We start from the raw sequence: 14807 nt of genomic DNA, 5'->3' as shown, positions 1-14807 counted from the left end.
AGGTTTCCTTCTCTTGATGCAGGGTTATAGGAAAACCTCCAACTCTTCCAAGTTTTTCCTCATAAGCCCGCGAGATGGAGAATTATCACCCCTTAGAAAAGGAATGTCTATACATGTGAAACGAAAAGATTTCAGGATAACTTTTGTGAAGAGCATTATTATCTAAAAATGGAGATGCTGAGAATTCCTCTGGGTGAGGACTCTTTACTGATCACATAATTGGATAACTGCTCATCCTCGGCTGGGGCAGATTTTGGGATTTGAAGGTGAAATGATAAGCAATAATGGGATGTAGACTAGCAATATTAAACTCAAAAAGAAATGGGTCCACTAAACCTTATATAACCAATGGGATGTAAACTGACTTAGAAAACCACATATTAACATTATCTATGTTTTATTCCACTTTCATTTATTTTGTTAAATATTTCCCAATTACATGTTAATCTGGTTTATGCCTTACTCTGGAGTGTTATGGGATGCACACATGTATTTGACCCCTCTGGTGTAGTGGTTAGAGTTTGGGATTGAAAGTCAGGAAGGCAACAGCAATAATTCACTCTGATCACCTGTGAATGACAACTATTATTAGTAATGCAAGGATCTAGGACAATTACAAGACACTCCTGGTGGAAAAGGCTACTGCCTTAGAAGGAACTGACAGTTTGAATGCAGACTGAAGCATACCATTCTTATTTCCTCCATGAATTTTTCTCTAGTGTAAGCAATATGTGTCTTGTTTCACAACATGAAAGATGGGGAAATATGTATAACGTGATAACATATGTACAACCTAGAGTACCTGCTATCTTGGGAAAGATGAGGAATGGAAGGGAGAGAACACGGATCACAAAATGTCAGAAAACAATTATTAAAAATTGCATCAACAGAAAATGTAGTGGAAAACTTTTAAAAATAAATGCTTAGTGAAAGACTGAAAAAATATTAAAAAGAGAGTGTCAGGAAGAACTGAGATCAAACTCTTCCTCAGATACTTATCAGACACTTGATCCTGGATAATCACTTAACATCATATTCCTCATTTAAAAAGGCATAATATGGTACAGCTTGGTGGTTCAGTGGATGGAGAGTCAGGTCTAGAGATGGAATGTCCTAAATTCAAATCTGGCCTCAGACATTTCCCATCTGTGTGAGCCTAGGAAAGTCACTTAACCCCCATTGCCTAGCCCTTATCACTCTTCTGCCTTGGAACCAATAATCAGTATTGGTTCTAAGACAGAAAGTTAGGATTAAAAAAATAAATAAATAAAAAGGGATAATATTCCTCATAAAAAGGGGTGGTAATAATAGTATCAACAAAAAGAGTTTTAATGAAGATTACATGTGATAACATGTAAAATGCTTTGCAAAGTTTAAATTGCCAAAATAAATATAAAATATTATATTGTTATTTTTGTAGAACACTCCATGTGAACTTATTTAACAGAGTTAGTGTTTCTCTATCATTCACGTGCAATGATCATAAAGGGTTAGAGCCAAAATGGGCTTTACTTGGTAATAAATGTTTAATAATCAGCTCTCTGTAAAATAAAAGTATGACACATTTTGAAGGTTAATCTGCTTTTTAATGTTTTCTTTTTCATGTTTTTAAGGCTAGACAACAAATAATGCAATAAATTCAGATCTGATTTGTAGCATTTGTCAATTTGTAAAATATATATGGTCATATTGAAAGTATAACAATCTTCTTAACTGAGGAGATTCCAGTCCAATACAATCCTGACTTTGACATTCATCTCTCTAACCCCCATGCCTAACAGTTGAACAAGTTAATGATCTAAGTGATGAAATTATTTTTCTAAGGTCACATAATTAGGGGGAATTCTGGAACCAGAATTCAATTCTCCTAACTCACAGTCATATCTTCTGCAAGGAACAAGCACGTACATATGATGCTTTGCTGTTTTCATTCCTAAATCTGAATAGACTTGTCAACAGTTTCCAAGCACGTTCTTTCCCCTGTGTTTTAGTGACATCTAAATAGGCAATTGAAAAGTTTCACATGATGTATTTGTTAGAATAAATCATAGAAAAATTATTTTATTGTGAGGGAAAACTCTTCATGGCCTCTTATTACAAGAAGGTAGGGAAAGAGTTTACTATTTTGATGTCTGTATAGACTGGTGTGCCTGTGCAAGCTGTCTCCAAAGAAATAAACTATCTAATAATTAAACATCTCTGAGGTAAAGAAATAATTAGCCAATTAGATTTGTAATATGATAGAAGAGCTGTGACAAAAAATCACTTAATTTAATGCTCTTGAGATATTTACTATGGGGAGAAAGTTGTGTAAGAGATAAAATACAATAGCCTTGAGATAGAAAATCTTACAAAAAGAAGCCCATGGTATTATTAGAGAAAGGTAAAGGAGAATGGTCTGAGCCCTTCACAGCAGAGAGGATCCCTTTTTTACAAAAATCACTTGTTATCTAACTCAATAAAACAAAATGATTAAATGATAATGTGATTGGCAGATGCACAGTATACAATCCATATATCTTCATCTATAAAGTGGAAAGAACTATTTTAAAATAATTTTATCCATATAATACTTCTTAAGAATTAATAATAAAAGCAGAATTTACATCTCATCTTTTCCTTCTTTTACATAGAGGTTATCTCTTCTCTTCTTTCCTTCTTTTCCTTTCTCCTCCTCTCCTTCCCTTCTTTTGTCCCTTCTATTTCTCCCTCCTTTCTTTCTCCTCCATTTCTGCCTCCTTTTCATTCTTTCTCTTTCTCTTCTCTCTTCCTTCCTTTCCTCTATTCCATTTCTTTTCTTCCTTCTCACCTTCTTCTCCTTCTCTTCTTCCCTCAACCCCTCCATTCTTCCTTCCATACTCCTCGCTCCCTCCCTTCCTTCCCCAAATCACAATTATATAGTATTTTAAGGTTGCCTCTGACAAACATTAGTGGTATAACAATGGGCATGTTACTTAATCTCATAGTGTCCTAGACAACTTTTAAGATTAAAAGCTAGAGAGAAGGTGCCAATATGCGTAGTAGGAGTCTATTCATTTTGGAGTTTTCTATCTCTTGGTGATCACAGTTTCTCTGTCCTGGTTCTCTTCTGAACTTCAAGGTGGCAAAATGCCCACCCATTATCTCATGCAACCCTAACAAGTCACAAGTGATAAACTTTTATGATAGAAGAGAAAAAGAACTCAGAGCACCTAAGCAATTTGTCCATTATTTCATAGCAAGTAACTATGAAAGACAGGCTAAAACCTAGGTTTCTCCAAATTTTCATTTCAGTGTTCTTTCTTCTACTCATCACAGAGCTTCTCACAGAAAAAGAGACCAGACTTCTGATTTTGTTGGTATTCCCAAATAAGTAAACTCCCTCTACCAATACATGTCAATAGCTTCTCTGCAGATCATAGAATAAGAGCTGCCAAGGACAATGACAAATTTTAACAATTGTCTAGGATCACAGTCAATCACAGTATATTTAAATTCATTTCATCCTGGCTCTGAGACCAGCTCTTGATACACTATGCCAGACTTAGTCTTGTTTCTCAATAATATTAATAGTTCCCAAGCAACCTATAGTTTTTCTGCAGAGGCTGATTGTTTTATTGCTTATTTGATTGATTTACTCTCTGTAAGTTAATTCTTATTTTATAACATGTAGGTATGGTAAGTCATTCAACAAATATTTACTTATATGTCAGATGCTATGCTAAATACTACAATACACATGGAAAGGACTCTGCTTTAAGGAATTTCCATTCTAAGTTTTTTAAGGAAAGAAATAATTCTTTAAAACAGTTAGAAAACTGGATCATGGAATGAAAGATTTACCTGGAACTCTATTATATTTAAACTCAAGGTAGGTCTGAGTTTAGACAAATATATCTGACACCAAAAAAGAGAATAACGTTTTTATCAACAGTGATAGTATATGAAGAGGATTGACTAAATTAGGAATGACTAGATTAAAAATAGGTACATATATATGAATATATAAATATACACACAAAATAAATAGGAGGAAATCTTAGAAGGAGCAGCTAGGTGGTACAGTAGATAGAGTGCCAGGCCTGGAGTTGGGAAAGATCATCTTCATAAATTCAACTCTGGCCTTAGACAATTAATAGCTTTATGATGTTGGGCAAATCCCTTAGCTCTGTTTGCTTCGGTTTCCTCATCTGTAAAATTCGAACACACTGGAGAAGAAATAGCAAACTGTTCCAATATCTTTGCCAATAAAACCTCAAATGGAGACATGAAGAGCTGGATATGATTGAAATGACCAAACAGTAATAATCTTAAGCTTCTTGCAGAATGTGAGATTTGATCTGAGCCTTGAAAGAAGCCAAGGATCTAAGTGCTGTGAAGTGGTTATAAAGAAGCAGAACATTCCAAGAATAGGGACTTCTCTAACAAGAGGGAGAATGTGGTATCACTTCAACCTGTTTGCCTCAATTTTCTTATCTGTAAAATGAGCTGGAGAAGGAAAGTGTAAACCACTCCAATATCTTTGTCAAGAAAACCCCAAATGGGGTCATGCAGAGTCAGACATGACTGAAAAATGACTGAGCAACAAGATAGGGAAAATGTCAAGATTAATGTTTCAGTTCTGATGGTCATGCTTAAGTAATTGTAAAAGTGTTTCTTTTAGATGATCAGCAGTTAAATCAATGCTTATAAATAGGCTTCCATCTTTGCAAGGGAAGTGGGAAAAGGCAAAGCAAGCCTAAGGTCTATTTTGTTTTTGTTCTTGTTTTGGGGATTGCTTTGGCTAAAGAATTCATTAGTTGGTAGCCAGGCTTTTGCTAATTTTTTTACTTTATTTGGCTAGTCCTTAAAAAATAGACACAATCTGTTTCCAGTACCATATGTGGAGTTTTTCCAGCAAGGCAGAAACTGCTAGAGTTTGCATTCCTCTGTTATAACATGAGAGAATTCAAGTTCACTTCCATGCAATGATGAGACTTCAGGATCAGACTTTTGTGGAGGCATATTTGCGTACAATATAGTTTTATGATATGATAGAATGTGTTATATGCATAAAAGGATGCAAATTGTAATAAGAACTCAAAAGTGTGAGAGATAATAATAATGATACCAAAAATAACATTTATTTAGGTAACTTATTTCATTTGATTTGCACGACAATCTAATAACATAAGTGTTATTTGTTATTATTTAGGTGTTTTAGTCACCTCCTACTCTTTTGGCCCTAGGTATGGTTTCTTTGGCAAAAGATACTACACTGATTTCCCATTTCCTTCTCCAGATAATTTTATAGAGGAGGAACTGAGTTAAACAGAGTTAGGTGACTTGCCCAGGGTCACACAGCTAGTATGTATCTGAAGTCAGATTTGAACTCATAAAGATGAATCTCCTGACTCCAGGCCCAACACTCTATCTATTGTACAACCTAGCTTTCCTCATGTCTTATTACTGTTCCATTTTACAGAAGAGGAAACTGAGACCAATAGAATTTAAGTGACTTGCCCATGGTTACATAGTTAAAATATGAGACATGATTCAATTCAGGTCTTCTCAACTCAATGTCCAGCACTTTTCTGGCTAGCACAAATTATGGAAGAATTTCTAAAGATGCTGCATTTAAACTGGACCCTGTACCATTTCTTTTAGGGAGGAATATTGTATCAGGTTTAAACAAGTGCATTTATGTGGAAGGCATCTAGACTAGGAATGTGGTATGTTAAATAGACTAGCTTCATTAAGAAATCCATAATTGGAATTTAGTGCTGCCTAGATCTCCTAAAATGGTATGACCCAATGGTGGCAGCTAGGTGAAGCAGGGGACAGAGTGCTGGCTTTAATGTCCAGGAGACATGAGTTCAAATCCAACCTCAAACACTAGCCATGTGAACCATGTAAGGGTAGTCCCATAGCCTCCACCTACCTCAGTTTCCTTAAGTGTGAAATGGAGATAATAATAGCACTTACTTCCAAGGACTGCTATGAGGATCAAATATTATTTGTAAATCACTTGGTACAGTGGCTAGCACATAATAGATGCATAACAAATACTTATTTACTTATAGCCTTCTAGGGGATTGCTTTTGAGAGGCAGAAAGAATGTTGCATGAATGAATTACTAGCCTACCTTGAGAATAGTTTCCTGCACCCCAGCCTACCTCCATTGGCTATATAGTTAGAGCCATCCATGTCTTTAAACTGTCATTATTCAGCAATGCAATTATTCTATTTTTGAGCCTGAGGGTGAAGGGTTCCTTTACTCATTCCATCAAATAAGGGGAAAGGGGAGAGAGGGTGCTTCTTCTTCATCTTCTCCCATATAGGTCCTATAGCCTTAAGAAATGGACCTGGGTCTTAGACCTTTTTGTTCACTCTTTTCCATTGCATGAGTTGAGTTTCCAAACTGGCCTAGGAGCATCAGCCAAGAGGAGCCACAAGTCTAGGAATTAAGCAAAGTGGTGAAACTGAGGGGATACTAGCCCATCAGAAGAAAGTACTGCTTTTTTTAGACATGAAATCTATGGGGAAAATACTATGTAGAAACTAAGCTAACCTGTGAGCCTAATTCTTCTTTAACCCAGGCTGAGATTGTTTGGGGTGGGAGAATTATAACCCCAAGATATTGAGGGAAATGTTTGATTGTTCTTGCTATATCTTTGAAGTAAATATAACTTTGCAAAAACTAATCTAGTGTTAAGTATTTAAATGGAACTGGGGTGCTAGTTATTAAGCACCTAAATCTGAATTAAAATAGCTACTAGGTGTTTGAACCATTGATAACCCAAACTTTTCAGTGAGTGTCAACGTATGAGAATCCCAATAAAGTAAAAGGTAACAGAGATGGCATGGAGAAAATGGGACCATAGTCAACTGTGTTATAAAAGAATGATGTAGGGCAAATAAGTAGTAAGAGAAAAGTTGGAAAAGTTGGGATATGAAGAGCCTTGAATGGTCAGTGAAGGAATGGTAAATAATTTAAAGTATGATGACATACTTACAAGTATGCTCTAGCAAGATTAATCTGTCAGTACTTTGTAGGATGGATTGGTGGCAGGAGAGACTGGAGAAGGGGAATTCTATTAAAAAGCTATTTCAGTAGTTAAATGAGTAATTCAAGGGAGAGGCAATAAATACTTGAACTGGGGTAAGTCCAATGGGAAGGAAAAAGAAAGAATAGATATAAGGCATCTAGTGCCAAAGTATTACAGTAGGGAAAAACAAAAAAATGGATAAACCACCACTGCCACACCTACCAAGAAGAAACATTAGACAAAGATTTGGGTTTTTGAATTACAATACTATCACTAATTATGTAACATTGAGAGCCCTCACAGCTTCAGTTTCCTCATCCATGAAATAAAAATGATAGGATTGGATGATATCTAGAGTTCTTACAACTTGAACAATCTGTAATTACATGGCATTAGATTTGACAAGGTTGAAAACAAATTAAATATATAAGGGAGGAAAAGAGAAAAGAAGAGATAAAAGTGACTGAGATTTCAAGATTGGGTGGTTTGTAATGCTCTATCCAGAAACATGGAAACAAAATGGAGCATCAAGATTTTGACATGTATACCAAAACTTTTCCCTTTCTTCTGGAGTTTGAGCAAAAAGGGAACTAAGTGGTTTATATTGTTAAACCCCCTCATTGAACAGAAATAAAATAAATAAATTATTTCCATAAATCAACATGTATTTATCAAGCACCTATTACATGGAGTCACTTTTCTAAGTCCTGAGGATGCTACAAAGACAAAAATGAAACAGCTCCTTCCCTCCTGCATTATAATGAGCACAACATGTTTGTATGTATATGTATATTATATATATATAAGTAGGTATATGACATTTATAACATATTACAAGATAGAAGATTAATATCCAGGTGTCCCAGGAAGGGATTCCCACTTTTGATGGCACTTAGATAAAACAAAGTATTGCTGAAGGTACATGTGTGGAGCACCAGCACTACAGAGATGGACAGAGAAACCTCTCTGTCCAAAGTCACATTTATAGCTGTCAGAATTTGAACCTAGGTTTTCTGACTACATATTCAGTATTACTCCCTTGCTACACCATTTCCCTGTAGAACCACCATAAAGGAATAAGAAGATTATTAATCTTGGTTATATTCCTCCATTTTCTTTTCTTGATAACCTGGAAAATGGAATTTAGGACATTCAGTAATTATGTTTATCATCATGCAGACATAGAACCCTGGAAAGAAAAAAGGTGGTCAGTTGAATTGTGGAAAGAATTAGAAATAATAATGTTATTCTCATATAAAGCACAGCTTTATTTTTTGTGTTTTATATATGCTGGATTTTCTAACAGAAAGCCTGTTGCTGAAATAAAGTTGAGGACTTTTCTCTCGATTTTTTTTCCCTCAGTAACTTGGGTTCGTGACAGCTTTTTGTTGGGCAGGACATTAGCCTTTTGTAATTTATTGCTTTTAGATTAAATCTGGGGAAACTCAATATTGCAGTTGAATGATTAGAGCAATACCCCTTGGAGTAATAAATTCTCTTTGGTGCTGTGCATCTCCCGATCATGTTTCCCTTCTAATTACATTTACATAAATGATATTCTGTAAAATTAAATTAACATTCAAACGGTTACACTGGCAGGGAGAGAGACAAAAATTAGTTACAAACTTACATCTATAAAAAATATTCTAGTTCTTTTCATAATCTGAATCACAGTTCTCCCTCAACTGTCAGCTATCAACAATACCTCAGTTCCAGACCTACTCAGGGAAGTTTTCCACCAGCTGATGGAGATATTTTGTTTCTTATTTGGAGGTTTAAGTGGTAAGGATCATATCAGATAAAGGCAAAAAAGTGACTTCCCAAGCTTGGTTACAGATGGATCATTAGTCTTCTTTAACCTTCATCTTTTTTGTCTTCTGCAAGAACAAATGGAGGTTAGCTCTTCTCTTAAATGTAGCCTTAAGATACAACATCTCCAATGTGACTGACCATTAGCCCACCTACCCTTATCCACCTGTTATTAATACCAGGCCTACGCAATCAGAAAGAATGGTGGAGACTTCTTCACTAGTTACACCTGAAGCTCAAGAATTCATTAAAAGACACTGATTTTTCATGTTGGCGTTTTCTGTTTAATCTTTATCAGTGACCTTCAAATTTTGGAGCAGTATGGCCAAAACAAATTGTTTTTTCTCTTTAGGGGTGCCAACCAAGACAAATGAATGACTTCTTTTACTTCATAGAAACTTAATTGAGCAATGTTTATATACATGGACACAGCAGGGCTCTAAAAACTCTCACTTTTTAAATTAATGGCCATAGTATTTGCAGTCAGAGGACATGAGTTCAAATGCTCGATTTGCCACTCATTACCAGTGTGAATTTCAAAATTACTCAACCCTCTTCAAACCATTCTTTAGAGGATGGGATTTGGCTATTTCCTGATCAATAACAATAGAAATACTTGGAATGACAGAATCAGGTCTTGGAAACTATAATCTCCACCCTACTCAAGGTAACAGAATTAGGAAGGGCTGCAGCAAAGCTCAAGATTTAATTATTTGAGAATATGGCCTTCAACAGACATGTGCAAAGGGGACAGCTCTCTGAGAGGTCCTGGGTGAAGCTAGACCCACCATTGGCACAGGTGAGACACAGGAAGTGAGGTAGAGGACAGCTGAGGAGTCTGGGAACTTCCTGTGTGGAGGGAGAAGGAGGATGTTGGTGCCTGGTGCTTGGAGTGGAGGCCCTGAGACTGTTTCTCCATTTTGGTCACGTGAGTGATAGGGACTGATCTCTTTTCTTTGCCTCGGCTATCCAAGGCCTTGGGCCTTTGGCCCAGCCTAAGCAGAGTGGGCATTTAACCCCTATTCCCTTCTCTCTCTCTCTCTCTCTCTCTCTCTCTCTCTCTCTCTCTCTCTCTCTCTCTCTCTCTAATACCTTTCTTCCTCCTGTCAGTAATTAAAAACTCCATAAAAGGTTGACTGCTGACTTGAGTTTTCATTTAGGAATTACATAGCTGAATTCCTTGGCGACCTTAAATTAATATATATCAGTCTTTTAATGTGATTTCCATCTCACACCAGTCAAAGGTAAGAGATACAGAAGAGAAAGTATAATGTGGAAGTAAAGATTTGGCTTAAAAATGGTGTCTGGTGTAAGGGGGGAAAAGGGGGTTTGTTTATAAAAAAGGTTGGACTGGGTTGGGATTTATATTAATTCCAAAGAGATTTATTTACAAAATATAGAAAGAGTGAAATAAGAAAATCAGAGAAAGAATAGGGTAAGATATCTATCCTGAGTGCTAAGTAATTTACTCCTGACCCCTGACTCAACATGGGCAGGGAGAGTTAGTCCTTAGACCTCAGCAAAGCTGAGGACATGGGGGAATCTCTCTCAAGAGGTAAGTCTCTCCTGAGGTTAATATTTTTTTTTCAGAAAATCCAGCAGTTAAGGGTCAGCTTTTCACTTACCATGTGTCAGTTCAAAGGAAGGGATTTTAGAACAGCCTCACCAGGAACAGGGTCTCAGTTCCAGCTTCCACTCCAAAGAATGAAGAATGGTTTCCAGCCTCCACTTCCAAAGAACGAAGAACTGTCCCTCTCAGGAAGTGACAGCTTCTTTTAAAGATGCTTGTTTTGTGTCACTTCCTACGTCTTCTCCTGATTTTACATCTACCAATCACAGTTGAAGCTTTGCTTTAGGACTACCCAGGGGCAGTTAGTTTAATTCTGATTTGTCACACACTATTGCACAGGTGGGTCACAGACCTCCCACTTAATGACCAAATGGGATGTTTACACTTTTGGTGATTAGATCTAAAAATGGACAGATCTCCATACTCAACTTTTAAGTAGGGTATTTACACTTTTGGCAATTAAATCTAAAAATAGGCAGGGTTTACAATTTTAATTTTTATAATCAGGGGAGAGTTAATTTTAATCTTCACACTGGAATGGGTTTAAGATTTCCAGATCATGGATCAGTATATTTCTGAATCAAGGTATAGTTGACAGATTCTGGGCAGAGTTGGGTACAACAAATAAAAGCTGGTAAAAATGAATTTTCCAAGAGTCTTACAAAGCTAACTGGAAGGGCTATAAACTTAAATAGGATATAGTAGTTGTATTTTTTGTGCATAGTCCCACAACTTGACACTACAGGGAGTGACATCAAAGAAGGAAGAAAAATTACATCTGAGATGCCCAGAAATTTACATTTGGCAAGACTTTCAAAAAGAGCTTTGGGAAAGCCATGGCCTCAACTATAAATATGCTAATTTCCAAAGTTTAGGCAGCAAACAAAAGGAATTATGGTGCCTAACACAAGGGGGAGAAAACAAATTTGACCTCATAGAGATAGTGATAAGATTTGAGGAGTATGAAACTCATGACTATTGGATGACAACTTTGGAATGGCTAATAAAAGCAAAACAAAACAGGGTAAGCAAAGGATCAAAGGAGCATTATTAATGGATAAATTATACATATGTGAAGAAATCCAGGAACAGGACAGAAGAAACATAATTTGGAGTGTGAGGGTTAAGGTCAAATGAAGGATAAATAGTTTAATTTTATCACTGGACTAGATATATCAGACATGCCAGTTGTGCATTGTTTGTGGCTCATGATACTCTAGACTAGACATAAACTAGAGTAAAATGTAACTGAAAAAATACTTATCAAAATAAATACAAATGCAATAGAAGTTAATATATGCCCACAGGAATCCTTATTTATCCTTATGTGGCCCTCATTTCTTTTTGAGTTTGACACCAGTGCTTTAGGGGCATCTGACCTCAGGCACTTACCAGCTATGTGACTGTATAAGTCACTTAATCCTGTTTGGCTCAGTTTCCTCATATGTAAAATAAGTTAGAGAAGGAAGGAAATGGCAAATTATCCGAAGAAAACTCCAGATGGTTTGAGGAAGAGTTGGATGTGACTGAAACAACTGAACAATAATAACCACTGCTACCAACTATCTAAAGAGAAAGAATGAATAAATGAACAATTTGGGAAATAGTTCATATGCCTGGATCTCAAGCATGGTAGAATAATGGTGGGAATCTTCAATCATGTAGAGTTGCTAGAGCTCTCTCATCCTCTGACAAAAGCAGAGTGATTAAAAATTCTTGACTTGTGTAAGAGAGGAAACCCAGATTCAATCTGCCAGAAGAACAAATCAAGTGAGGGAAGGGCAAGAAAGAGAGAATTCCAGAGAAGGAAAAGAGGAACTGGGGAAGATCCAAGTAATTATCTCACTTCTCTTTGGGGAGCCTTCAGAGAGTTTGGTCTGAGCACCTCCAAGTCCTGATCATCCTTCTGTGAATCTAGAACCTTGAATCCAGTGGAAGACAATAGGAGTAGATAGAACTTTGTCATAAAGCTATCTATCCCAGGAACATTTCCTCTCTATCCCTCTAAAGCAGTCCTTGAACTTCATTTCATAATTAGGACAGATAGAAGTCAGGACAGCTCTCACAATTGACCTTAGAGGGTCAGACAGGCAAAGCTTGACCCTGCAGGATTTGAGGAGGAGGGGGTCAGTTGTTAGCCTTTAGGGACTTCCTACTTCCCACTTTCCCATTACTTTATTCCACTATCTTACTTGCCCTACCTTATGTGTGTTCCTTAAGAATAAATAGCTGTTTGATGAGATCAAGTACCAGCTTTATAATATCTAAGAAGAGAGACCTGAAGCTTGGGGAGGAAAGCTATACCTTCTCCTTAGGGAGGGAGAAGCTGTTCAGTCCTGGACTTTATCTCAACCCAGTCTCTGAAGAAATATAGTCTATGACTCTGAAAGACAGCTAGTGTGGGTTTTACTTGAGAAAGAGAGAGGAGGAACAATCTATTCCCTCTTCTCCAACTTTAAGCTCCATTCCATCTCTACCATACTCTAGTCCTAAATTAAGTAGTGGGTGACTCCATCTATCACCGTCCATTACACTTGTCAGTAATAATTTCATCTTTCAAAAGTTAGAGGAATCCAAAATGAGATTTTAGTGATCTACAAATTGAATATGAGTGATCAGTGTCATGGGAGACTCTAAAAAGCTGCCAATTCATAGATAAACTCCTTAAGAATACTATCTATACTTTCTTCTTCTTGTTCTTTTCTCTCTTTGTCTCTTAATTCTCATGGTATGGCTTCTTACTTTATCTCTAAACCGAAATTTCTCTCTCCAAGTTAACCAATGATTTCATAACGACCAAATCGAATGATCTTTTCTCATTCTTGACCTCACTACAATCTTAAACACCTTGTATTCTAATAGTTCTCTTTAGTTTTTTTTTATGACATTTGTATTTTCTGGTTCTTCTCCTGCCTGTCTAAATACTACTTCTCAAAATTGCATCTTCATCCAGATTGAACTCACTAACTGCAAGTATCTCATAAGACTGTTCTGGACCCTTTTCACTTCTCCCTCTACACTATTTCACTTGGTTATGTTAGCTCCAATTAATTCACTTAGCATCACTGTGCAGATGATTCTCAGGTTTATTTTGCCATCCCTAACCACTGTTCCAACCTCTAGTCTAATGTTTACAACTGCTTATTACATATCCAGAACAAGATATCCTGTAGACATATTAAACTCAACATGTCCAAGATTGAACTCATTTTCTTTTCCCCTAAACCATCCTATCCTCCTGTTACTTTGGAGGGTACCATTCAGGCTTATGGGCTAGTTATCATCCTCAGTTTCTCACTCTCTCACTGCCTCTATCTAATTCATTGCAAAGTACTTTCATTTTTTTCCTTCATAGTATGCCCCCTTTCTCTCCTCTGACACTGTCACTATCCTGGTGTAGGCTTTTATCACTTCAATCTGAAAATATTGCAATGGCTCGTAGTTGAGTATTCTTCCTATCTCAAGTCTTTCCTCACTCCAGTCTCTCCACCTGTGGGACACACCAAAGTGATCTTTCTAAAACTTAAGTCTAACTAATCTTTTCTAAACTATTAAAATTCAGTGGCTCCATATTGCCTCCATGATGAAATATAAAATCCTCTGTCTTTTAAAGTAGTTCCAATATTTTTACATGTTCCCCTTTTACACAATCTGTGATCCAGTGACAGTCCAAGGAAGACACTGGAAACTAAGCCTAGTGGGGAAACTCAGTCCCAACAAGGACCTTCAAGAGAAAGAAAGAACAAGGGAACCTAGCTGTTCTGGAATTTTAAGATGTTTTGGCTGTGTGTAGACTATATATTTGTATCTCCTCACCATTATACTTTAATTTTCTTCCCATTTTCTGCCCCTTTCAAATCTTGCATTCCTTTTGTGGGAGAATGCTTTTGATAGTGGGGAAATTATTCGTACTTACTGTTTTTACTATGTTATTTCAGTAATAACTATTTGCTTGATTGTTGATGGTATTTAGTCTTTTCAGTTCTGTCCAATTCTATTACCCGATTTGGGGTTTTCTTGGAAAAGATACAGGAGTGGCTTTCTACCTACTTCTCCAGTTCATTTTATAAATGAGAAAACAGAGGCAAATAGGATTAAATGACTTGGTTAAGATCGATCGCACAGCTAGTAAATGTCTGAGATCAGATTTGAACTCAGATCTTTCTGACTCTATCCACTGTACCACCTCTCTGCCCAGCTGATTGTTCAGGGGAAGCAGACCTGTTGACTTTTCTGAGCTCTGGTTGGAAAGATAGAATCCTACAGGGTTATACTTAGAACCTTGGGAGCAATAAAAGCTTCCCTATGGAGGATGCATCTAGTTAGTAGCAATATGAGCTGGGTAAAAAAGTCCTGAGGATGTGATAATGGACCAATTCTTAGAACCAGTTCTTTTGTCCCCATGGGCATGATTATTTTCT

At 36.7% G+C, this 14807-nt stretch overlaps 1 long non-coding RNA gene across 1 annotated transcript; it reads right to left on the bottom strand.

Annotated features, from left to right (window-relative positions):
• Positions 1-437: 437 nt before the first annotated feature.
• LOC107650634 (uncharacterized) lies at positions 438-12314 on the bottom strand. Its single transcript, XR_008915617.1, has 3 exons — positions 12233-12314; positions 10442-10642; positions 438-8884 (listed from the first exon to the last, which is right to left on the bottom strand). It is a non-coding gene; the product is annotated as an uncharacterized LOC107650634 (long non-coding RNA).
• Between the last annotated feature and the right edge of the window lie 2493 nt (positions 12315-14807).

This window comes from Monodelphis domestica, chromosome 1 (genome assembly GCF_027887165.1).
Source record: "Monodelphis domestica isolate mMonDom1 chromosome 1, mMonDom1.pri, whole genome shotgun sequence".
Lineage (NCBI taxonomy): Eukaryota > Metazoa > Chordata > Mammalia > Didelphimorphia > Didelphidae > Monodelphis > Monodelphis domestica.
The sequence above is the reverse complement of the archived record's forward strand: the minus strand, read 5'-3'. Positions and strand labels throughout refer to the sequence as shown.